This window comes from Octopus sinensis, linkage group LG2 (genome assembly GCF_006345805.1).
Source record: "Octopus sinensis linkage group LG2, ASM634580v1, whole genome shotgun sequence".
Taxonomy (NCBI): domain Eukaryota; kingdom Metazoa; phylum Mollusca; class Cephalopoda; order Octopoda; family Octopodidae; genus Octopus; species Octopus sinensis.
In genome coordinates, this window is record NC_042998.1 from 173,358,265 (window position 1) to 173,385,202 (window position 26,938).

Sequence of the window (26,938 nt, forward strand, 5' to 3'; positions counted from 1 at the left end):
TTGCCACTTAAATGTGACTAACTCTTAAAGGTGGATTCTACTGTAGCTTGTAGCCCCAGGAGGACACCTCCTCCAGCTGGCTATTGATACACTTTCTGAGCTCTATCAGTATTTGCAAAGGGAAGCCATCCTTTCCATCTTCAATCTGACATGATACACACGGACTCGAGTTTCTAGGTATTGGCCCGTCATCAGTGTGTGACAATCACCGATTGCCGATGAAAAGTGGGTTCCCTTTGCAAATATATATCCTTTTTTCCAGTGACGAAATGTCACTGATATCAAAAAAGTGTAAACAAGCACAGAAGTGCTTGTTTACTGATAGGGCAAAGAAAGTGTGTCAATAGCCAGCTGGAGGAGGTGTCCTCCTGGGGCTACATGCTACAGTATCATCCACCCTTAAGGGTTAGCCACATTTAAGTGTCAAATATACTTCAGGATGTCGTGCAGCTACTGTTTATACCTCGCTAAGAGATTTATTATTGCTTGTTTACACGTTGTCGATTTCAGTGACATTTCCTCACCGGAAAAAGGATATATATATTAGCAAAATGAACTTCCTTTTCATCGACAATGGGTGATTGTCACACGCTGATGACGGGTCAAAACCCAGAAACTCGAGTTCGTGTGTATCATGTCAGATTGAAGATGGCTTCCCTTTGCAAATTCTGACACGTAAAGTGTATCAATAGTCAGCTGGAGGAGGGGTCCTCCTAGGGCTATAAGCTACTGTAGCATCCACCCATATGTATATATATATATATATATGTGTGTGTGTGTGTGTGTGTGCATGATTGTGTGTAAGAGTATATGCATATATGTTTGTGTGCATGCATGTGCGTATATATGTATTTCTAAAATTCTGTGTGTATTCAAAATTTATGGCGAAAATAACTGATATACATGCATACATACACACAATGTACACACGCTCACACGTGCGCTCACACGTGTGCTCACACACGCTCAAACTCACACGCATGTATATATATATATATATATATATATATATATATATATATATATATATATATTATATATATATATATATGGGTGTGTGTGTATAAATGTACTCATGCACACGTTTTGACAATTTGCGCATATATCTTGCAAAGTTGCTTATTTAAAAAAGAAACGTCTGTAATTAACACATTAGTGTAGTGAAACGTGGAATGTCCTTTGATACGGTCATTCTCTAGGATAAAAAGAGAAACATCTTCTAATCAATGCGTGTAAGATACAACCTGGGTTATGAATGGTGTCAGTAGACTATAGGACATGCGATTCTTCATCGTCAACATTCATCATTGAGAGACACTGGACACTGTCTTTCATAAATTACTAAGGGAATGTGCTTGTATTGAAACACCGAATAATAAATTTGCTGGCGTGTGCAAATCTTCGTCAGTTATATAATTACATGGAAACTAAGCACAGATATTCGATTTAAAGCTTTGTACATTTATATTTAATATACTCGTGTCCTCTTAAACATATAATGCCCTTCCCTGCAGTAACTGTCTCGGGCGAGAAATTTTTATAGTGAAACGAGAGGAAGATATATCAAGCTGGGTAAGAAGGATCTTATCGGACCGTAGGATACATTGTTCTTAAAATATATTCTCGCTTATACAAATTTATCTTTATAATAAAGCAACGTGATTTATGTCTTTTCAAAGGTTTTTTGTATTTTTTTACTTCTCAAACAACCAACATTTATAAGTACAAACTTTTCAATTTCACCTTATTCAATAATTGCGTTTCCATATTTAGAATGTATTTTGGTATTGTTCATTTAATGTACACAAATATGCTTTTGTTTTTTAACTTCATTTATTCTCGCAATGCTTAACATGATTAGCCATTCTCACTATATCATATATATCATTAAGGTATATATAAATCAACTATTTTTAACTATTCTTCAGAAATGAAGACTATTGTTTTTGCTCATAATATATTTTCAATTCAATTCATAAACATCAAACTTCAGTTATTTAATAATGCTCCTCAGATTTTTAGAGTGTTACTAATTTAGCATAATTCTGTATTGCCTCACATGTTTACAAAGTTAACTGCTTCAGATAACTGAATATTTACATGATTCATTAGCTGACCAATCCTACATTTGCTTTTATCGAAATATGAAATCTTTTCGTTTTTGTTAACTTCGAAATTTGCGCCGCAGGAAGTTACTTAATATATAATTTCTAAATTGTTCTGTTATAGAAACTCCAGCTATGCCACACTCCTTTCATATTATTTTACTTTCTTCACTGTCTCATTATTTGGTGTCTTTGAAAGATAGCATTCTCACATGTTTTATCAACTGGTTCTGAAGAATACAGTGGTGAATTAAATAAATGTTTGACGTGAAACGATATTGCAACGAAGGGTAAATAAAGGTTTTCAGATTTGGAAATATATGAAAGTTGAGGTAAAATGTAAATTATGAGAGGAAAAAGAGCTAATATATTGATGAGGGATTGAAAAAATAGTTGATATATAAATATATCTATATGTTTATGGATTTGTTTTGCAAGATTGATATATTTTTGGGTGGTCACTTATTTTTATTATGCCAAATAAACATATGCGCTAGATATTCGTTCTTTACTCGTTTATTATTGTTCTCATTTTGTCTTATGTCCACTATCTGGAAATCTTAAATCACACATCTGTGACCTCTTCAGCAACTCTTCCGTCAACGGGTTTTCACCTTTTCTGTTTAGTCCATTAGTGAACATCTGTTAGTGTACGTGACCTGGGTATTATTATAAACAGCGGTCTGCAATGGATAAGCCACATTTCTAGGATTGTTAAAAGGCTGAGAGTGCCTTAGCATCACTCAGTAAGACCTTTGTCAACCCGTTTCCACCTGTCTACTTAAAGCTGTATGTGACTATGATACGTCCAAACAGTTTGCATCGCCAATCTTGAACTCCAATCTTGCTCAGTATATCAGTCTCCTGGAAACTGTTCGGAAACGTGCCATTAAACGTTGACCCACCATCAGGTATCTGCTATACTCTGAACATTTTGCTTCTCTGGGTATAAACACGTTAAAGCTCCGACGAATGGCAACTGACTTGGTAGACACCCACAAGATTAAACACTATCGTTCCAACAGCAACCTTGGGTACCTTTTTTAATTTCATATATCAACACTTGTGGACATGCTTACAAAATCAAAAGTAGCAACATAGTACTCATGACATTCGGAAACATTTTTTCACGCTCAGAATTGCTGAAGCATGGAATAAACTACGTGCATCAGATGTTAGCTGTCGACACACTACATACTTCAAAACTACCATGCTTCTTGAAATTCACCAACAGTACAGCAAAAGCCCCCCCCCGTTCCATTTTTTATTTAGTTTTAGTACACTTGGGCTCCGTATACATCAATTTCATTATTATTATTATTATATATTCTCACTCACAATTTTAGTCGGCGGTAACCAAGAATAGTTTTATTCTACCCGTGCGATTACTTCTTTGATATTGTTGTTCTTGTAGTTCTTGAACCCCTCTCCATTAATCTGTCTTGTCTATCCCTCCCTCTCCTTTTTTCTTCTCTCTAAGCTTTCGATGTTCTCCTGAATGATTTCGATGGAGAGACTTTGTTGTTGGACCTTGAAAGGATCGACTGTGCATTCGCCAGCAATGTCTACTTACATTTCTGTTATTTATAAGGTGTTATAAATAGTATGTATTAGTTTTTCAGTTTGTTTACATTCTGCTTTGCATGGCACCACAAAAGACATTATTAAGCATACCTACCTACCTTCCTACATACCTACCAACCTACCTACCTACCTACATACATACATACATACATACATACATACATACATACATACATACATGCATACATGCATACATACATACATACATACATACATACATACATACATACATACATACATACATACATACGTATATGTACATATTTTGATATGTGTGTGTATCTCCTTTATATTACATAAAAATAGGCACTATTTGACCAATCAAAACTCATCATTAAAGTATCATATTTCATGTTTACAAAAGAAACATTGACAGTGACGTCAAATTTTCGGTGTATTTGCCTTTCTTGTGTATGTGTAAGAAGTCTGAAATCTTATCAGGTTTAACCTTGTGTTACTACATTGGATAGCACTCAGATAGTATCTGGAAGATTTTCTAGATTTAATTGGCTTTGCACATTATCACACAAAATTATCTTGTAACTGATCAAAATGTAACAATTATTTATTTGCTTACTAACTACGAGTGCGTGATTAAAGATATTTTAGCTGTACCAGCTACGTGATGTTTTTATTAAATCTGCGTTGAGTGAAGTGAGTACGAAGAATCTTGTGCAGTTTTAGATATTTTCCCTTCTCGTCTTCTACATCTTGTATTTGAATTTAACCCATATAATTATCGTAATTTTCAGAAGCATTCAGAGAGTTCTATGTGAAGAATGAAGATTTTTCTTTCTCAAGCTAATATCAGTCCGATGCAAGAAATAAAACAAATAAATGGATGTTTGTCACTTTTAGCTATTAGCACGCTCCACTCTAAGTGGCCAGGTTCTGATTCACAAGCAATTTGATTAGATCTAGATAATTTTTATTTCTGCATTTTGTACATTTAATTGATATTTATTAGAACACATTACTGTTATCATGTAAGAGAAGCGGAACTGAAACTATTTTAGTAGTGAATTTATTTTATTTCCAGAACATGGAGTTACGGTGTACATTGTGATTTATACTTTTGGATAAAAGTGTGTTATTTATTTGTACAATATTGATTTCTATATTTTTTGAAGAATCAACTGATAAATTCTCTAAAGAATAATAGCAATGAGAATTTCTGAATACTTCACTTCGTTGCGCTAATACATGTTATACTTTTCCAAAGAAGATTGCCTGTGGATGTAATAGGCATTATAGGTAAACAAGCTACATTAATTGAATAGGTAATTTAATTCTATATATAAAAGGCGATGAATATTTGTACATTTGTTTAAAGAGCACTGCAAATATTCAGAGATGTGTATGAAGAATAATAACCGCTTGGAAACCTGAGGAATATTAAAGACATACATGTAGCTTCAACGTTATTAAACGAGAAAGAAAGTGTCTTCCATAAACATAGAAGAATATTTAAATAACAGACTGAAGTATCTAAAATATCGTTACTAGTAAAAGAACTCGTACAAGAAATCATTGCATAGAAAATAGTTATTGATTTATAACGGAAACTTTAGAGGGTAGTGTAGTAGTACATATCGCTTCATATGCTTTTTGGGCACTTATTGTATCAAATAAAATTTATATATCATTATATTACATGCGTATAAAATATCTCTGCTTAACTGCTTCTTTACAAGTAGTCATGATCCATTGAAAATTATCTCGATGGATTCCAAGTTAAAATAAGGAAACACGTAAATTACTTTTGTCCGTCGTTCCATCCACTCTAAACTAAATGTTAAGCATAATATACAAAACAGCACTACATTCATACAGAGGAGAATATAGAGTGTTAGTTGCAGACAGATAATAGGAAACGTCAAGAGTTCGAATCCTCCTTCGATGGCATTATTTTGTGTTCGTAACTCGAACTCTTACAAATGAAACGTCACAATCCCTCTGGAAGAAAAGAGATGCCGCAGGATAAGTATAAAAGATATAGTGATGTCATTATAGAATTGAAATGCATCTAGTTGTTCCTATACCCTGCATTAATATGTCTTCTTTGAAATTTCTAAACCGAATATATTAATGACCTTCATCCTTCAGTAATTTATTTATTGAATAACAAGCTAAGAATTCTTTATTCATAGGACTTCAATATTTATTTTGACTGAAATTATTATTATGAAACTAAGCTAACTTTATATTTTAGCTGTATTATTTTATGGCTGGATAACTTTGCTCATTGCATATATGGTTCCCGAATACTTTTCAATCTTTCATTCCATTGAAAACTTTCATTTTGAGTTTCTTATTTCTTAGCAAGATTTGTCATCATAACTTATTTTCTTGATTTTCTGCAGTCTTATGTGTTCTTACAATCATAATGTAATAGAATCTACCAGTTAAAATGCCTCCAGTTCATTTATGTCATAGCTTAGATATAAAACTAGAATTTAATAATAAGAATTTACTTTTTGGTGTGGACTTTCGAAACTTAAATCTTAATCTAATAGCGGTGTCTTAAGCCTTGCATTATTTTTATCAACTATTATAATCTAATTATTTCTTTCCTAATAATTTATCGAGTGTGCGTATATCTGTTTCCCCGTATCTAACTTTTGTCGCTATCTAATTTTATTATTTATATATTAAAGATATTTTATTTCTATTTCAAATTTACATTGTGGAGATTTATTACTTCTGCTTTCATAATTATCATTGGAAATAGATTATATTTTGCAAATCTTCTGCATTGTTTCACTCCAGTTGAATGAGCTTTGGCGTTTGCTGTGTATTTCATCCCTCCATGGTTGATAAATATCAGTAAAATACATGTAGTATAATTATAAGTGATACAGCAGTATAGTTTTCTAAGCTTGAACATCAAACGTACAGTTTTACGGAAATGTCTCGATACAAGAAATAATTCTTATAATTTCAATAGTATCATTTTTATTGAGAGTTTGACTGCCGATCAGAGTCTAAAGATATGTGGCGTTGTGAAGTGACGTTTTTGCGTATCCTATTGCTTTGAAAGAAATATATATACAGCACATTGTAGCTCGATTTACTTTTTGCTGTGTGTTTGTGTAAGTTCTGGGATTTGGATTATGTTTGGATTACGTTTGCATTTTTATTAAACATTCTCAAAACATCTGTTACTTTGGGGTTGTATCTATAATTTTATTACCCCAAATTCAAGTTATGCTCGTTTCGAAATAGGTATATTTGGATAATTTTCCCACCACCTTTATAGTGCAACGATCTAGTAGATAGGATGTTAAGATCGTTGTGAGGTCGTCGGACGTATCAAGGTCCCGGTGGCGCGATGAATATGTAAGGAATGAATTACATTTTATGTTGCTCCAGTCCGGTGTGCTTAAAACGAATGCCAGCGTAAGATGCTGGTTAACTCTGAGACGGAGTGGTCTCCCGTTCAAGGTGAGAAATAATGATTCTTAGTCGCTTATCTTTATCTTTCATCCTCACGTATATGCATGTGTATAAAGCGGTGAGCTGGCAGAAACGTTAGCACGCCGAGCAAAATGCGTAGCCGTATTTCGTCTGCCGTTACGTTCTTAGTTCAAATTCCGCCGAGGTCGACATTGCCTTTCATCCTTTCAGGGTCGATAAATTAAGTACCAGTTACGCCTTGGGATCGATGTAATCGACTTAATCCGTTTGTCTGTCCTTGTTTGTCCCCTCTATGTTTAGCCTCTTGTGGGTAATAAAGAAACGCATATGCATGTGTATAAGGATCTTCCAGAATATAGTCACTGTACCATTTCGTAAATAACCTTTCTAATGTATGCTTATACCATCGTTTTGTTTTTTCGAAGTATTTCAAAATGCTGACATTTATTTGAAATGTAAGAAAGTGCCAACTCTGCCAGCTTTGTAGAGGTATTCTTTCTTGCTCAACACTGCACTTTGGATTCAAAGGCAGATAGGGATAACTTTGCTTTTCCTCCTTATTGGAACCGATCAAATATCTAACAAGCTAAAACGGTGGATTGGCGAAACTATTAGAAATTCAGAAAGACTACCTTGTGACATCTTTATCGAGCAGGTTTTGGAACTTTATCGAGCACGTTCAAATCCATCCATGGTCTTATATATTAGACTTAATCCGCTGTCCAATTTAAAACTTTGAATCTTGGATGAATTTAACAGAGTTCACTCTGTTACAAATACTCAAACCAGGTCTCATGTTTGACAGGGCCTTCCCTTTTCACCTTCCAGTCTTGGAGGACCTATAAAAGCATTATGAACGGTGCCATAACCCTTACAATACGAAAAAAGACTAGGTAGCTTGAGAAAATATAACTATTTCTTACTTAATTTCATTATTTTTCTTTCTTTATCAAACATGATACTGTTCTTTTCTCACTTCAATGTTGTTTTGGGCCATTTTGTCGAATTCAACATCTCATATCACTGCTTCTAACAGCGGTACTAGCTACTTAAATGTAACGCACATGTGGACATTCGTATCAAAAAATGATTAAATGTCATCTTGTACCACTTATACCTCAGTCAAGTCCCATTCGCTACAAATTAATGCGTCAACCCTGAAGGGACCGGAGATTGGAAATTTACTTGAAATAGTTCTCTTGTAATTTATATTGTATTAATCTCTATAATTCTCTTTTCTTTCTGCGTCTGCATAATCCTTAATGATTTGTTTAATCTATTTGCTTAATATTGTTAGTAACTGTGCAATGGAAAATGTTTTCAGGATACATATATGGCAAACCCTGTCAAAAAATACTAGTAGTGAATGAATTCTAAGGTTGAAGCTTTCTTTCTCCGTCGACTGACTTCGGTTGTACTTTTGGTTCTGAGTAACTGATCTTATGAGCCCTGCAAACAATTCATGTGTTTCTACGTGCGATATTATTTGAGTTATGGGTTTATAACACTTTTTAAAACAGGGTATCGGTAGTGTACAGATTTGAGTTTATCGTCTTCTTAGTGCTTGGAATTAAGTGATTTTTACACCAGTCAGGTACTCAGTACATTCAGTCATTTATTTAGCATCGCTGCTGACAATTTAGATGACCCTGATGAATTATTTACACTGTTTACATTGGACGGATATGCGTCCTCATCTTTTGGAGCCCAGTTAGAATTGTTTTTCTGGTCGAGCAACCCATCTCACTCAAAAAGTCCCTGAATAAGGGTTGTTTAAGGATGTTGAACGAAACACCCATGTTTCCGAAGGTTAATTATTCAAACCCCAAAGAATCCCTCTCAATACATGGCTATGATGCTCCCCCATTATTTCTGCTCGTGATCAGAGATGCACATATCGTCAACCACCAAGGGACATGCTCAATTTGTTATGGTCAAACAACTGACAAGCAAATCTGATCTGTGGTAATGAGCAAAATATTTGCTGTTGCCCATCTTTTCTACCAAGACAAAACAACGTACACTTCCAATCTGTTAAGATCAGAAGCCACTGCCTGGTACTGCATCAGGGCATTTGTTATTATTATTATTATTAATTATTCAGTAGTTTTATTTTTATAGCATGCTTTCACTTCACTACCGAGCACAGCTCTATGTGCTTTGGGTATGTGCTGTGATTTGTTGTGATACTCTGATGGTTAGTGTTTTGCGTAGGATGTGTGCAGTGCCTAGTAGTGCAATTTCTGTATGTTATATGTGTTTGTAAGTCCTGGTGTTTTTGTTATGTATTTGTCTGTATATTTTTTTATCATGCCTCTATTATTATTATTATTATTATTCAGTAGTTTTACTTTTATAGCGTGCTTTCACTTCACTACCGAGCGCAGCTCTGTGTGCCTTGGGTATGTGCTGTGATTTGTTGTGATACTCTGATGGTTATTGTATGGAAAGTGTTCTGCGTAGGATGTGTGCAGTGACTAGTAGTGCAATGTTTGTAAGTCCTGTTGTTTTTGTTATGTAGTTGTCTGAATATTTTTTCTGAATATTATTATTATTATTATTGTTATAATTATTATTATTATTATTATTATTATTATTATTATTATTATTGTTGTTGTTTATTGAAGGCACTGAACTCGGAATCTTGGGATTACTAGCCCGCGCTCTTAACCATTTCGCTATATGCCCGTGGGCAATTATAGAGTGAATTTTAGGGCTTATAAGCCTAATAGTTTTGTATCCTCCCTTAATACTGGATCCCATATTCTACTCATATCTGCACTAGGTCTGCTTAGAAGGTTATTGTGTGCTAGCATATATGCTGCCTCTTTTAGTTTTCGTATTTTCCAGTGGTGTTCTCAGCCTATTATTTTAACTTCATCTCACAGGGGAAGGTGGTCACCGTTATTCCATACATGATCAGCTATACCCAGTGTTTCAACATCTCTTCGTGTCACAGCTTTACAATGTTCCTCTACCCTTATTTTGAGTGGGCGGTAAGTTTCGCCTTTGTATAACCTACCACAAATGCATGGGATAGAGTACACGAAGTCTTTGCTTATATTCTCTTCTATTGGTGGTTTTACTCGAAGGAGATATTTGCGAAGTGTTGTACGAGTTCCGAGTTCAATTCGAGGCAATGCTTTGGATGAATAATAATAATAATAACATCAGCAAAAAATACCTTAGGAATGAGAACCCAGAGTTGGATTCAAAAATTCTACCAGGGCACCTATTTCTTTACTACCAACAAGGGGCTAAACATAGAGAGGACAAACAAGGACAGACAAACGGATTAAGTAGATTATATCGACTACAGTGCGCAGTCGACCTCGGCGGAATTTGAACTCAGAACGTAGCGGCAGACGAAATACTGATAAGCATTTCGCCCGGCGTGCTAACGGTTCTGCCAGCCCGCCGCCTTGCTACCAGGACACCTGGAGAGTAAATCAGCCGAAAAGTTGTGGTAACAACAAAGAAGATGATGACACGTATCCGTCCAATGTGAATAATCTAAATAATGTACAGAATTCCTCATCTCTAAAATATCGAACAGTATTCCCTGATTTTAAACAATAGTGTGCAATCATATCCTATCCTGCAGCTATGTCATTTTTTTTTCTTTTGTATCATTTGTAATATTTGTCTTGTTATGGTTTCCCACGATTGATCAGACGCCGATTCCATTTTTTTTTCTTTAAGAATTTCTTCCAAAGTGCTTCCTCACTTGCTATACGTCAACGTATAAATTTTATACTGTATTTAGCCGTTGGTACTGAACAGATTTTTTCTTTTATTTTTAACAAGTTCTTGATAAAATTATTTTGGGTTGGAGGACGACTGTTTGTTTTGTAGAAACAAATCATGTCGATTTTCGTGTCATCGGATTCTTTGCAATTTAAAGATCTCTTGCTCCAGGCGTACTTTGATTTCGGATACTTTTTTCCATGATAAATAGCTCCAAAAATATTTTTCCTTTGTATCTTTTCGCAATTGATTATTTCGAGGACTACACTTTACTATGTAAAATCCTCAACAACTAGCTATATTATTACGTTTAGCCTGACAATATTGATTTTCTTGTCCATTTTCATTACATTTGCAGCGGACAGTATTGCATTTATGCAGCAATGTCATCGTTGAATTTTATCCTTTAGGAGAACCTTCTTTCTTCTATTAATTTTAAATATCTATTTCTCTCTTTGAATTGTCATGTTCATCTCTTCGAATTGTCATCTTCATGATTTACATTCTTAAATATTCCGTTATAAAAATCTCACCATATCTTTCATTTGAGGGTTTAGGGATATTTTTGTGCTTTATATTCCTAGTGTTTTACTTTTCTTGTTTGTTTTTGTTCGATATATTTCTTTTAGTTAGAAGTTCCTTCTTTTAAGCTTTAAATTTTGATTTCTGATATTTTAGGTTTGACTAAGTAACATTTTATGTTTACAAGTGAATTTTCAAGGTAATATTTATATCAAGGTACATTTTTCTGTAAATTTCGTACGAGAATGACGCAGATTTTTCATGCTATAAAAATATTCCTGTGTAACAGAAACTATCCTTTCGTGCGCATTTATGCGTTTATTGATTTCATTGATGTACGTGTATTTTGGATATCATATTCATTAGTCTGTTAATTTGTTTTTGTTAATATCGAGTTTCGCACGCGTGACCTTTTCTTAATTTTGTGCATCAAAATTAAAGTATATGCACTCTTTTAATCCTGAACGAGTGATGCATAACATCATTTGTATTGTTTGCCTATATTTGTGTGGATGGACTTAATCTGTGCGGCCTTGATATGGTTTATTTCTTTAGTTTACAAGTAACCCAACGCAGGTCTATACGAACTTTTGCAATATTTTAGATATGGGAAATTCGCCATTATTATTGAGATGACGTGTTAATCTATGTTAATGAATATCTTTCAAGAAATCAAGTACCGTTTTCTCATGTTAAACGTCCCTAGTTGTTGTTGTGTTTATTATTATTATTATTATTATTATTATTATTATTATTATTATTATTATTATTATTATTATTATTATTATTATCATATTCATTATTATTATTATCATCATTATTATTATTATTATTATTATTATTATTATTATTATTATTATTATTATTATTATATGTTTGACTTTTGCTTTATATTTGTACAAGTTGGCTCCAAGTCTCACCCAGAGACCTCAAGAGACAACAGGTTGGAAGTTCGTATTGTTGTTATGCCTAGTGTGCCATATATTTGGTTTTGTATTTAGTGTTGTACTAGTGAATGCCTAAAAAATATTATGTTTGTTTTAAAACTTGAGATTACATAGAAAGTATTTTGCGTAGGATATGAGCAGTTCCCATGAGCACTATCTTTTGAATTTCTGCCATTTTGGGGTTTCCTGGTATCTGAGTTAGGTAGCGATCAGCCCCTTTTGCTATCATTCCCAGGGCACCTATGACAACAAGTATTGTTTTAGTCTTCAGGTTCCACTGTTGCTGTTTTCTATTTCAAGATCTTTATATTTGCTCAGTTTTTGGTAGGTCTTGACAGATACGTTTATATCGATTGGGACAGTCATATCAATGAGGAGGCATGTTCTTTGTTTGAAGTCTTTCAATATAATGTCTGGCCTATTTGCATCTATCTTTCAGTCAGTTTGAATGGGGAAGTTCCAGAGGAGTGAGATGTGATCATTTTCAAGCACTGGAGATGGTTTGTGTTCCCACCAGTTTTTTTCATGGGGCAAATCCAGGTTTTTGCAGATTACCCAGTGAATATATTGTGCAGCTCTATCATGCCTGTTGAGATACTCTGTAGGCGCTAGAAGACTGCACTTGGAGACAACATGATCAATGATTTCATTTTGTTGTTGACATACACGACATGTTGGGCTACTGCCGTTCTTTAATATGTTGGCCTGGTAGTTCCTTGTTGGAAGGCATTGATCTTGAGCTGCTATGATAAACCCTTCTGTTTCAGATTTTAAGCCAGAGGCCATTAGCCATTGATGGGTCAGGGCTTTGTCAACATCTGCATTATTCGCTCTCTTTGGGTATTTGCCATAGAGAGGTTTTTCTTGCCATTTATCATTCAGAATATCTAAGGCAGCAGTTTTAGCACGGGTTTTCATGCGTTTAGCTTTTTCTGCGCTTGTTTCTTGTATGACTAATTCCGAAATTTGTTGTATTCGGAAGTCACTTAGATATTCCTTTGCCTGTTTTGTTACTGAGTATGATGCTTTCTTGTTTTCATATTTTGCGAGAAGTTTTAACATCTAGTCCTCAAAGTTTTTCAGGTAGATGTCTAGGCCAATTGTAGCAATCTTCATTGTTATTGCCAGTTGTAAAAGTCCAGTTATTATTATTATTATTATTATTATTATTATTATTATTATTATTATTATTATTATTATTATTATCATCATCATCATCATCATCATCATCATTATTATTATCATCATCATCATCATCATTATTATTATTATTATTATTATTATTATTATTATTATTATTATTATCATCATCATTATTTTAGCTAAACGACTTCCAGTATAATTTCTATGAAATGTGAATATCATCATCATCATCAACAGCAGTAATGGTTGAAAATCATCAGTAGTAATGGGTGAAAATTTAATGTTGTCATTCAGAACCATCTAACAGAAGATATTCAGAATAACATATTAGCTAACTGTTGATAAACTAATTTTGCTACGACATTCTTGATTGAAGTACTATCATTTATCTTAGATATAATGACAACCTAGGCGCAACTTCAACAAACGCTGAAATATTATTGATTACAAAAATTAACCCAGCTTTCAACAAGTTTTATTAATGCAATATATGCATATTAATTTGTTTGTGTATGCATGTGTATGTATGTGTACATACGAATGAATCGATTGAAGAGGCAAATAATAGAAAATATAAACATGTGCATATGTAAAAATGTGATTTATGCAATTAATCGGCAGGCATATTTGTGTTTGTTTGCGTTATAAATATACACATATCGCAGGATATATTATTGACTTCTGTGTCTTTTCCATGGAAGCTAAGATGAAAATTGCAAGGATATCGTTTGCTAGGAAGTAAATTGATAATTCTTGTATCTAGAAAATTCTATTTTCGAAAAGTTTCAACGGCCAAAGTTCTTCGCCAGAAGAATCCACTGCTTAGCTGTATCTAAAGTATAGTCAACTTTGCAGTAGTCTATATAACTTTAAGTAATTTGCGGAAAAGATAGGTCAGTTATTGTTTTGTCTGTCATTCAAACTAACTGTATTGGATCCCGTATTGACGCTGTTCTACAGAACATTATTTTAAATAACTTTACTGGTATTAGTGTGAAGGCGCATAGATCAGTGTTTAGAGCGTCGGGCTCACAATTTTGAGGTAGTCAGTTCGATTCCAGGACTGGACGGTTATTGTGCTCTTGAGCAAAACACTTTATTTCACTTTACGTCACGCTGTCCAGTTCACTCACCAGTAGAAATGAGTTGCAACGTCACTTGTGCCAAGCTGTAACGGTTTTACCTCCCCTTGGTATGCATAGGCGACAACTTTTCCTGGACAGTATCTTTGAGAGAAATTTTCTGGGTACAATCCCATGGTTATTCATGACCGAAGTTAGCTATTGATGGTTTTAGTTGATACAGCGGTTCCTAAAAAAGATGTGCGAATTGATTAGCTGAGGAGAATCAACGGATTAAACTTGAAAGGAAAAACCTACGTGCAGTTCACATCGCTTGCAAACCAAGAATAGTATAGATTTCTCATTATAGTTCAGGTTCTACAGTTACTAGAAAAGAGAGAGCCTCAGACAAATCATTTTGCAGCATTTACTAGTTCTCTTTATGTGCTAGGTTTAAATCTAGTTGAGGTAAGTTTTGTCTTTAATCTTTCCAAGATCGATAAAATATAGTGTCACTTGGATAACAGGGTCTATATAATCGACTGTTCGCTCACCCAGATTTCTGACCTTGTGTCTATGTTTGAACCAATTATTATTATCATTGTTTATTATTATTATCATTATTATTATTATTATTATTATTATTATTATTATTATTATTATTATTTATTATTATTATTATCATTATTATTATTATTATTATTATTCGCCACCGCTTTGGTTGCTTTTCATTGCTAGGGAAGTTTATATATTTTACTGGCGCTAAAGTATATGAAAATACATTATTTCATTTGGATTATACAAATCAATATATTATGACAAACCCTGTAGTTTATTTTCACTAAAATAAACGAAGGCAGGCATTTTAAGGTTTAGATTTTCTCTAAGACGTTTGTAAACAATTTCTTCCTCAATAAGAAGATACGCTTCCAAACTCCAGATTGAAAAATACTTCAAAAGGAAACGCAAGAAAGTAAATGCAAAAACATTCCTTTTCACACGGCACACAACAGGAAAAAATTGACTTGAAATATAATTACTTTATCAGCAACAATGACAGCAAGGCTTTATGCTGTGAAGATGGTATCAAGTCAGGAAAGTGTGTCTTTCGTTTACCGACGTCACCGGTAACATAAGGAAATTTTTGCACAAATAAAGCAAAGTTCTGTAACCACAGAATATTTCATCTTCTGAAATACGTTATTTAGTAACAAGAAGGAAAATAGCTAACTATACCTGTCTTTGGGGCAGCTTCCTAGCCAGCGCTTCAAAAAATCATTACGTCTGGTAGCTGGAGTAAATCATACGAGTCACTATATGTGATTTTCAGAGACGAAGGCCAAGCAAGTAAAGAGCCTGATCAGATGCAATGTGCAACCGCCCAAACGCTTGCTCCACAGAAATTGGTGCAATGAAATACAATGTTGGGAACGACATACAACTTCTGATCCCCATCATTACAGGAGTATCTCAGAACTATTTCTACGTACTGATGCAGAAGGAATGGCAATGAGACTGATAGTGCGTGTCATGAATCCTAGTTGCTACACGTGGGTTAACAAAATCCATATTGAGTTCTGCTCAAGAGAGAAGTCTCCAGGTCTGAATGGACTGTCTTTCAAAGCTTTAGCTTCATATATTAGACCTATTTGGTGATCTCTTCGCTGATGTCAACCGCAACTGATAATGGGATGATTTTTCCCAGTGTTGTGTTGTGGTAATGCTGAGAAAGGACACGAACAGCAGGATGGGATTAGACAGAGAATCTCATGCCTGTAACTCTGCGCAACACAGTTTACAAGATTTTGGTCAACGTGTTAGCCAAGAGATAGGCGCTTGTCATTTGTAGACTGGTCGTTGACGCGCACACGTGCGCTACCCAGACAGTTCTACCCGCAGCAACATACAGCTCACGCATTACATTATAGAGGATGTGAGTATGAAACATGGCATGGACGATACCTTGGTGAATTTGAACTAGTCGGCAGCTTTCGCCAAGGTTGACCAACAATACCTATAAGTTGGCCTCTCGGCAACCTATTTCAGTCCAATTTTCAGAGACCAAATCGCAACAATATATAGCAGCATCTGTTCAGTGTTCAAAGTAAATGGCCACCTATCGTAATCGTTTAGCATCGTTTAGTAGTCTTATGGAGAAGTCACTGAGACAGTATCGGAAATTGAGGTGAATGGCTCGACCCTAGGGAAATACGAAGCGGTGACAAGAGCAAAGATTATGCAGAACGCGTCGGTGGTCCAGCAGCTCACCACCTAGAGAGACAGGCTCATGCTGGCGGATGTCTTAAGTGGCTGGACGGAAGGACCATTTAAATTGCTCGTAGTTTGGTTTGGTTCGGACCTTCAGGTAGTCAAGTCCTGGTAGGGGGGATGGAGATGACGATAAGGCTAGCCAGCTTCATTCAGAAGGAGGCAGAGATGAAGTTGTCTCTGAAGGGTCTGCCAGAGCTGGTATATGCTTACATCGCATACTTTATCTACTACGGCCTGACTGTCGCCCCTTTCCTTACTTCGTTGCTGATCAAGCATGAATGCTAGTTCTCATTTCCGTGACGAGTGGAACACGACCCGTGTTCCGCTCATTAGACGATCCATTTTCTATCAGAAGCCGCTGAATGAAGGACTGGTCATGTCGTTGCTAATGATGCGCAAACATGCGGTAAGGTTGTGGCATATTCAGCGTTTCTTTGGTGGTGAGGTCGGTTTCCGTTTGTCGGACGGGGTTTTTCGCAATTTGTCTCATTGGCCGAACTACAGTTCTAGATCATGCGTAGACCAAGAAAGGACGGCTGGCACCTGGAGTGTTGGCAAGTACTTACATACCTCTTCCAGTCAGTGGAAGTTTCACAATAGAGTTATATTTGAGATTAGTGGCAGACGAGAGCGTCGATGTTCTTGACAAAGCATTTGGCTTCAGGGCAGATTAATTAGATAGTAGTCTTTTCCAGAGAACTCTTGGGCCGGAAACTCAACATGTTCGAGAGAAGCTCTACAGGCACGAAATTGTTGTCAGACGAACCTATCTGAGATGCGCACAAGTGATGAAACCGTGTTGCATACGTCCCCCTGTGCCTAAGTATTGAATCTTTGTTGAACAGCTGTTGTAGCGCGTGGTACGGGTGTGGATATTGGCCGAGTCCATCGTAAAAGTCACCCCCAGCCTCCTTTTGGCCGGAAAAGATAGGTAGTTTTCCTCTGTCTGGTGGCTATGGCGAAGGAGTTAATACGGTAGACAATGTCAAAAGGACTAAAAACAGACACATTCCACGTCCTCATTGACTGTTTAAAGTTCCACTTGAAGAGGAAAGTGGGGGTGGAGAAGGAAGTGCTGCCTCGCCACCATCCAGTATTTTTGTTGAAAGGTAGGTGAAGTATAACGATGATGGTCCATGTGAATGGGTCAACTCTGAACATGCTCCTGCAAGCAGGAGGGGAGGAAGAGGAGAGGAGTGCCTGCATGGGATGTCCTTGCGATAGGGATGTATGTGGTTAGCGGCATTTCGTCCTTCTTTATATTCTGAATTCAGATTTCGCCGAGGTTGACTTTGCCTTTCCTACATTTTGGGACCGATGAAATAAGTACCAGTTGGGCACTGGAATCGATGTAATCGACTTATCCTCTCTCCAGAAATTGCTGGCTTTCAACCAAAATTTGAAACCATTATCATAATTATCAAGGTGATAAGCTGGTAGAATCATTAGAGCGTCGAACAAAATGGTTAGCGAGATTCCCTCTTGTGTGTTACGTTTTGATCTCGAATTACGCCCTAGGCAACATTACCATTCATCCTCTTGATACTGACAAAATAATGTACCAGTCAAGTATTGGGGTCGATATAATCGACTAACTTTCAGTATGAAAACTACTGACCTTGTGCCAAAATTAAAAAGAACTATTTTTTACCCGTGAATATTTCGAGGAATTAATGGTAAACTTATTGGGATATTTCTGAAAACTTTATCCAAAAAATCTGAAAGCGTAGCATGTGTTCTATCTGTATCAAAAGATAGACGCTCATCTGATAAGCATTGAAAAGTGACGGAAATTGGAATATGATGATTAGTTAATGCACTTTATATATACACTTTATACACTTCATGCACAATTTTATAGACTTAATACACAGCACACTCCCTCTTCGCCTTCTCTATTTCTCTCTCCTTTTGCTTTCGCTCACCGCCTTTACTTTCAACTAACCACGTGAAATCGTTACTGACGGACCAAGTAACGGAGCAAAAGCTTAGTTCAAAAGAAACAAATTACACATTTCACTCACCATCGCCGCTCACCCCTTCTCCTCCTCTACCCCTCCAATTCTTCCCCTCCTTCCCCATTCAACTAATCACGTGGAAGCGTTACGGACGGGCTAAATAGCGGAGAAAAAAAACTTAGTTCAAATAAAAATTTACACATTTCACTCAGCACCACCACTTTCACCCCCACTCCCGCTCTTCTACCCCTCCCATTCCGCCTCTCTCTTCCCCTTGAGCTAATTCCGTGGAAGCGTTACGAACGCGTTAAGTAACGGGGTGACAAGCAGAATTATTTTATGATTATTAGTTGTCATAGGGGCAGCTGGGAGTAATGTTTTTAGTTGTGCTACTTCTATCAGTCTGCCTTACGATAAAATCACCGTTTACATTTTGCCTAAATGGATTCATTTACCACATTCCATTTTAATTCAAATTCGTCTTTATTACATTTTAGGACGATCTTTATGAATGTATTATACAATTTACGCAAGTAGTGAAATTGATGGTATTCATTTGATTTAATTAATGTATTGTCGTTTTATTTCCGCTAAACATTTTCGATTATAACTCTTATATATAAAATACAAGCTAAATCATATTTCATATTATTTCTAACATTATTTACGCTTCTATTAACTCTCGGAATTTCATTCATCGTTCATTATTAGACATCGAGTGAATAATTTGACGTTATTCTAAGAAATGTATAAAATCAGTAATCTCATTGAATTGAATTCAATTAATGAAATCGTTCCAATATAGAGATAGATCTACATTGAGTAGCATTTTTAATCACTGCAACAGTAATAGTCATCCATAGTGTTCATAAATCTCTTTTCTCCTATTTAATAGAACACTCCATAGGTAGGCTATTTTTATAGTCAACGCCTTGAAACTAAACTGAAACTGTAGTAATATGCATAATGGTCTCTTACATTTAGAAGCAGTAGTTTAATTCATTTTAAGCAGATTTCTGAAATATTTCCATACAGAGCTCACTTATAATAATGTGGGAAATGAGTTCCACATGTCGTTGGTGACCTGAGATAACCAGATTTCTAGTATTAGACATCTGTGCTGTCATTTCTTGTTCTTAATTTGTCCCCAACTTCTAATTATGACTGTGTGTATATTCATGGGGATTTTCAGTATTGACATATTTCACTAGTCTCTCAATATTTCAATATATACAGTTCTAAACATTTGAGAAAGTTAGGTTCTATATATCTAACTTTATACAAGCCAGAGAAAATTAATTAAGCCGCATTACTCGGGATGTGTTCTTGAGATTTTGAAAATCCACAATACTTTTACTCTCTCCCTAACTGGGATCTATGTTACAGATAAATATTCTATGAGCGACATGTATACAAAATAACTTGCAACTCTAAGGCTGTTCTAGTCTACCCTTCCTTGAACCGAATGCGTATTTGATGCTTGTTCCTTTATTCGTTTATTCTTTTACTTGTTTCAGTCATTAGACTTTGCCCATGCTGGAGCTAGCTGAAGAATTTCGAAACATACTGTTCACCCTCGCATACATATGCATATACATATACATATATATGCACATATATATACATACATATGCATATATCTACATACATATATATATATATATTATATATATATATATATATATATATATTATATATATATATATACATACATATGCATATATCTACATACATATATATATACATACACATATATATATACACACACACACACACACATATATATATATATATATATATATATATATATATATATATATTATATATATATATATATATAACGAGCAAAACGACCCCCGTCCAATGGACGGTTCTGAATCATATCTTATGAATAAAAAGCAATCAGTGATTTCTTTTCATGAAAAAATAATTAAGCATGCCTTTATTTCAATAAAAGTTTTGGTTTTGTTAAACGAAGTTAAGGCAAAATAAAAAACTTTTTGAGAAACCAAATAGTCTTTCCTTCTTTTCGTGCCAAATTTAAAGAAAATATCTCTTTTGCATCTTACTTTTTTGGTCTCTTAAATATACTGCATTTTGTGGCTTTATTTCAAGCCAGCCGGAATTTTTTGTGTAAACTTCACGTGCATTTTTCTCGCGCACACGTAGTATCGATCGCAACAGCTGATGTACTTGCGCGTAGAAATGCACGTTCCCACGGCTTTATCGATCGCATTCTCACTTGGAATCGATTTTTGTAATTTTTTAAAGACTTATACACGCCCGGATACCGTCGGTATCTACATATCAAATTTAAGTGCAATCGGATGGAGGATACCCGAGTTCCTAGAAGACACACACTGACAGACACAACGGATTTTATATGATATATATATATATATATAAATCAGCTTAGAGATAAAGAAGAAACGAAACCAAACCAAACGAATCGAATCGAATCGACGCGAAGGCGCTCAGTCATACAATAGTGTAATAAATAAAATATATGCATACATACAAACATATATGTACGTACCTACATCTACATGTATATATACATGCATATATAAATATATATACGTGTGTACAGGACACCACAAATAGACGTAGAACTCAACGAGAAACGAAAACGTAAAAACAGCATGGAACGGACCATTTTTTTAACAACGAAAAAACAGAGTACAAGACAACTACACAAGGAAAAATCCCCTTCATCAGCTGTCCCTAGTTCAACTCCAGCGTGTTTCGAAGGTGAGGACAGAACACGTATCGTCGAACTAGTCCTTCCTGCGAAAGAATTAAATAAAATTCCTTTGCAGAGGGATAAAAACAAGGAAAAAAAGGAAAAAAATGTGACAAAAACAGGACGTAAAAACAATACAATTAAAAACAAATACAAAATAAAAATACAATTACAAAAAATACAGTACAAGCAGGAATAGAAAGAGGACAGGAAAACAAATAAAGAGGGCGTATATATATATATATATATATATATATATATATATATATATATATATATATATATATATATATATATACATATATATATATATATATATGTGTGTATAGATATGTATATATCTTTATGTATATATGAGAAGAGAGAAGGGGGAAGAGAAAGAAACAGCCAGAGAGAAGTTTTTGCAGGGAAAATGTTGACAATCACTTCAAAGATACAGATTACACGCCTTCTGAGTCAGTCTAATGAAGTCGAACTCGGAAGGCAGTGTCATTCCCTTTCCTTGCAAAAGTTAATTGTTTACTCCCCAGAAAGAGTGTTCCGTAATCATTCATTTTAATGTAAATTTTTCATTATATATTTCTTGACATTAAAAGATCATATGCGTATATATATATATATATATATATATATATATATATATATATATATATACATATGCATATTTTAAAATAGAAAATTACCCTTTAACTGGTAATTTTTACGTGCTAGAAATAGCAGCCAACACGGCCAAAACCACAATTTAATAGCAAATTTCGAAGTAAATGAAAATTAAAAACTTTTACCTCATTATTTAACGGTTATACCATGGTTTCGAATTTCTTTATCAAATAAAATTATTTGCCATCCTTTAATAGGTTATTTAGCAGAACAATACTATCCACTAGGCGAATTCTCGTCAGTAACCGGCCTCAATAACTAACTTATAATTCAAAGACACGATAACACGTCCCATCATTATATGTTATCATTTCTCAAACTACCGCGCGCAGGCGCATTTACAGTCAGCAAAAATACAATGCCGAGCTGAATCTTCGAGAATGTTAAGAACATATTCATAAGATACATCTATAGGGTGGCGAATATTCGTTATAAATATCACCCCCAGTGGCCTAGCATATATAAATACTATATAGACAACGTATTCATATTTTAAAATAGAAAATTATCCTTAACAGGTAATTTTCTATTTTAAAATATGAATATGTTTTCTATTGACTATTTATACATGCTAGGCCACTGGTGGTGATATTTATAACAAATATTCGCCACCTCATAGATGTATCTTATGTAAATATATATATATATATATATATATATATATATATATATATATATATATATATATAAAGAGATGGAGAGAAAGAGAGAGACAGACAAACAGACAGACAGACAGACAGTCAGACAGATAGATAGATACTTCCAATTAACTGCAGAAAATGTGGTTTTCTGTGTTGCTTGTGTTATGACTTTTAGTGCTGCCATAGCTTTTTTGATACTATTATGGTTGTCATTTCCATATTTTCGGAAGCGCTGCTATTAATATTATTTGACTACTAGCAATTGTTTATCGTCTCTACCTCTGCTGTTGATGTGCTTATTTATATTCATTGGCATTAGTGATAAGAAGTTAATGTGTAAACATGCTAGGTGTTATTGTTGCTTATTTTGAAATTTCTTCTCTCTTAAGAACGAGTAGTAAAATATTTTTTTGCAAAGCAGCAAATAGCAACTCCTAATGTTTTTAACATTGTACCAGTAATTATTTCAAATTGTAAGGTTGCTTTTTATTGACTTACATCTTGTTATTAATTTTAACTGAACGCGTTATTTAACATCTTTTAACTAAATATACTATGTACAACATCGTATACTTGATATTCAATTCATTTTGGCTACATCTAAACTAATCCTATTCCAGTTTGAACATCATAAAACCATTTAGTGGGGAGAAGCCTGTTATAAGCAATCGCGCCACGAAACTTGCTTACTTCGAGCTCAACTTCCACCGGACGTGATTTTGCATAAAGAATCAAGGTAGCTGCTCTGACTAAGCCATAAGAATTACCAAAAATGCCCATCAAATAGTTTACAAATGTAAACAATATCATGGTGCCAATTTAATGATAAACATGTAATTCAGAAATAACTGTAATAAACGTAACAATTATTATTCATATATATAAAAAGATGAGTTGAAACGGAAAAATTTCTGTATTTCCTCTTAAGTCGGTTTCAGGTGCCGACTAACCACAACGGTCCTTATGTAGTACTCGGGCTAACAATAAGTCGCTGGGCTCTAATAACTTTTCTCGCTGGGTAAGTCTGAGTGTCCTGTTGAGGAATGCATATTTTTTGTAGAGTAACTAATAGTATTAATAATGATTAAAAAAAAGATAAAATAAAGTGTGTCAAGATACAACCCATCCGTACTTTGGCTGTCTTTACTCTTTTACTCTTTTACTTGTTTCAGTCATTTGACTGCGGCCATGCTGGAGCACCGCCTTTAATCGAGCAACTCGACCCCGGGATTTGTTCTTTTGTAACCCCAGTACTTATTCTATCGGTCTCTTTTGCCGAACCGCTAAGTAACGGGGACATAAACACACCAGCATCGGTTGTCAAGCAATGCTAGCGGGACAAACACACTCGCACAAACACACACACACGCATATATATACATATATACGACGGGCTTCTTTCAGTTCTCCGTCTACCAAATCCACTCACAAGGTTTTGGTCGGCCCGAGGCTATAGTAGAATACACTTGCCCAAGGTGCCACGCAGTGGGACTGAACCTGGAACCATGTGGTTGGTAAACAAGCTACTTACCACACAGCCACTCCTGCGCCTATTTCTTTATCGACTTGAGCACTCATCAAGTGAAGTAATCGTTATTACAGTATTAAATAAATACAACGAAAGAGTCACAATCTACTTTATTTGCATAATTTAAATTGGCCTCTTTAGCTTCTGATTTCTGAACATAAAGACAGATCAACTTTCTGCTTTGCTTTCCATTCCTCTCGGGCGGAAATAATATTGACATGCGAAATAAAGTATATCATTATAGCATATAGAAAGTAAATTAAATTATCACTACTATCTACCTCGCTATTGCAAGTATTCCGACTAGGACTGAAAAATGAATCCGTATAGCTTTTAGGTAAAACCAGATGTATTTAGTTTTATGAAATTCATAGAAATAGCAAAAATTAGTTGACATTTGAAAAAGATTAAAAAAGTATTTCTGAAGAAATTGGTATCAAATAGTAGGTCAATTCCATAAATCAACCATTCTGCTGGGTCTTCTTTCTATCTAATGGCAGTATTTTAATTTCACTTTCTGGAAAGATTACCATCCAAATATATTTAATGCTATTTCATTGTTAGTCTTCTTTTCCTCCAATACCTTATAATCATATTTCTAGATTTTTTCTTAAATACCCTATTTGCATTTCTCTGTGCTTGACAGTTGAATTTAGCTCTAAAATTTTCATATTATTTTTCACATTTGTTCGTTTTTTGCTATTTATTCATTCTTCAACTTATTTTACTTTTAACGATTGTTTTAATAATGCATATCACAAGTCATTTCATTTCATTATTGTTATCATTATTGTTATCATTGTCCTCATAATCAACGTTATCATCGGCGTCGTCGTTATTAGCATCATCATTATCAGAATCACCATCTTCTTTAGCAGCAATAGCATTTATCCTAGCCATCTTTGTCCTTCTACACATTTTTATTAATCTTTAAAAGTGTTTTGAAGAAAGAATTTTGTTTTCCTTTAATTTTTTCTTGTTTTCAGATTAGAAAACAAAATCCAAGAATATTATATTTCCAAATGCTTTTTTAAATCGTTGAATTCCTATTGAAAATGGTTTTACTCACTTCTATTTTTAATTTTTTTTATTTCATTTACGTTTCTCAAGCAAAGCTGGAAAATCATATTTATCCCAACTCAAAGAGACACATTATTTGTCACAGCCCTCATCGTATGTTACTGATGACGTCAAAAAGATTCTTCCAATTTTATAATATTTTTTTCTGAGAATTTGCATTGTAATTTTAATGAAAGTCATCTGCAACTACGATTAATCCTACTACCACGCTTTAACCTTTTATGGAATTCTCTAATTAATATTTACTATAGCGTCTCAGACTATCTATCATAAATTCTTTTTCTCTTACTTGAAACGAATTCCTATCAAGTTATATAATAAGTGTCATGAAATCTAGTTTAGAAATAAGGAAAATAACTTAAGCAGATTGATGATATAATAGTGTGGACAAAATTATTCTTAATTAATTTAAATTATATTCGGAATTAAAAGAAAATAATAAACACCCATTCGTTTCCGATTCTCAAAGAAAATGGGAGATACTTTCTAGGAATGAAGTTTTAATACCTTGATGTGAATTTACATGAATAGGAATGAGGATGTTTTTATAAGCAGGTGACATCTGCTAATACTTTTCGATTTATTAGATTTCATCAACATAGTATGGTCAACACAAGCTTGCTCGATCAGTTTACATTAAACTTTATATAGAGAAAACGGATTACGGATATATCATGAATAAAACAATTTGAATTCACAATTAGAAAAACACATTAGAAACGAAAAATAAATCTAATTATACAATATATGTATAGAGTTCAGTAATTTCCAAAGGCTTAATTGATCAGAGACACGCAAAGCAATGTAATATATTCAGTGGCTATTCTTCATTGCTTGGACGAGAACTATTGTCATTTACGTTCATATTTTACATTGTATAAGTCTACCATTATATTTCTTTCCTGCTTCCCTTTATTGTATACATTTGCATAAATTGCTATCTATTACATCAGGTTTCTCGTATATTTGTTTTTGTTTTTTACTGCATTAAGAATATGTCCTTAGATTTTTTTTCTTCTAATTTAAGAGTTGAATTTTATTTTGTATATTAGTATTGCGATGTAATATTTTATGTTTGGTTGTGATATTGTTGGTAATTAATCATCTGCCGTTTCCATTTATTTTTCTAAACATCGATAGCATATTTCGAACGCGTCCGTGCTTTTGGGGCATATATGTTAACCTGCTACATTTTATCCTGCAATGATTAAACATACAATTTTTAAGTGAATAAGTTTAACATGTTTATATACGGCTGAATGTAGAATAAAGCTTCCACGCGAGGAGTGGTGCTGCTGCTACACTTGCAGTCACCCTACGCCACATCCATAATAAATCAACCGACATGGTGTAAACGAATCTCCAGTACAATATAAACACAAGCCTACAACCATGTTATCGCGCTACTTCAGTTTTATTTTGTTACAATTCCTTGGATGGCCTCAGCGCATCAGATCTGATTGCTTTCGTATCAATTTCCTATTCATAATTCCAACTTACTTGCTGGTCATCTTCTCATTACCCATATCGT

At 34.4% G+C, this 26,938-nt stretch overlaps 1 protein-coding gene across 3 annotated transcripts in view; it reads left to right on the forward strand.

The window, feature by feature from the left end:
* LOC115231675 (somatostatin receptor type 2-like) overlaps window positions 1–26,938 on the forward strand; it is a 360,814-nt gene that overhangs the window by 88,280 nt on the left and 245,596 nt on the right. The gene's annotated exons all lie outside the window — the stretch shown is intronic.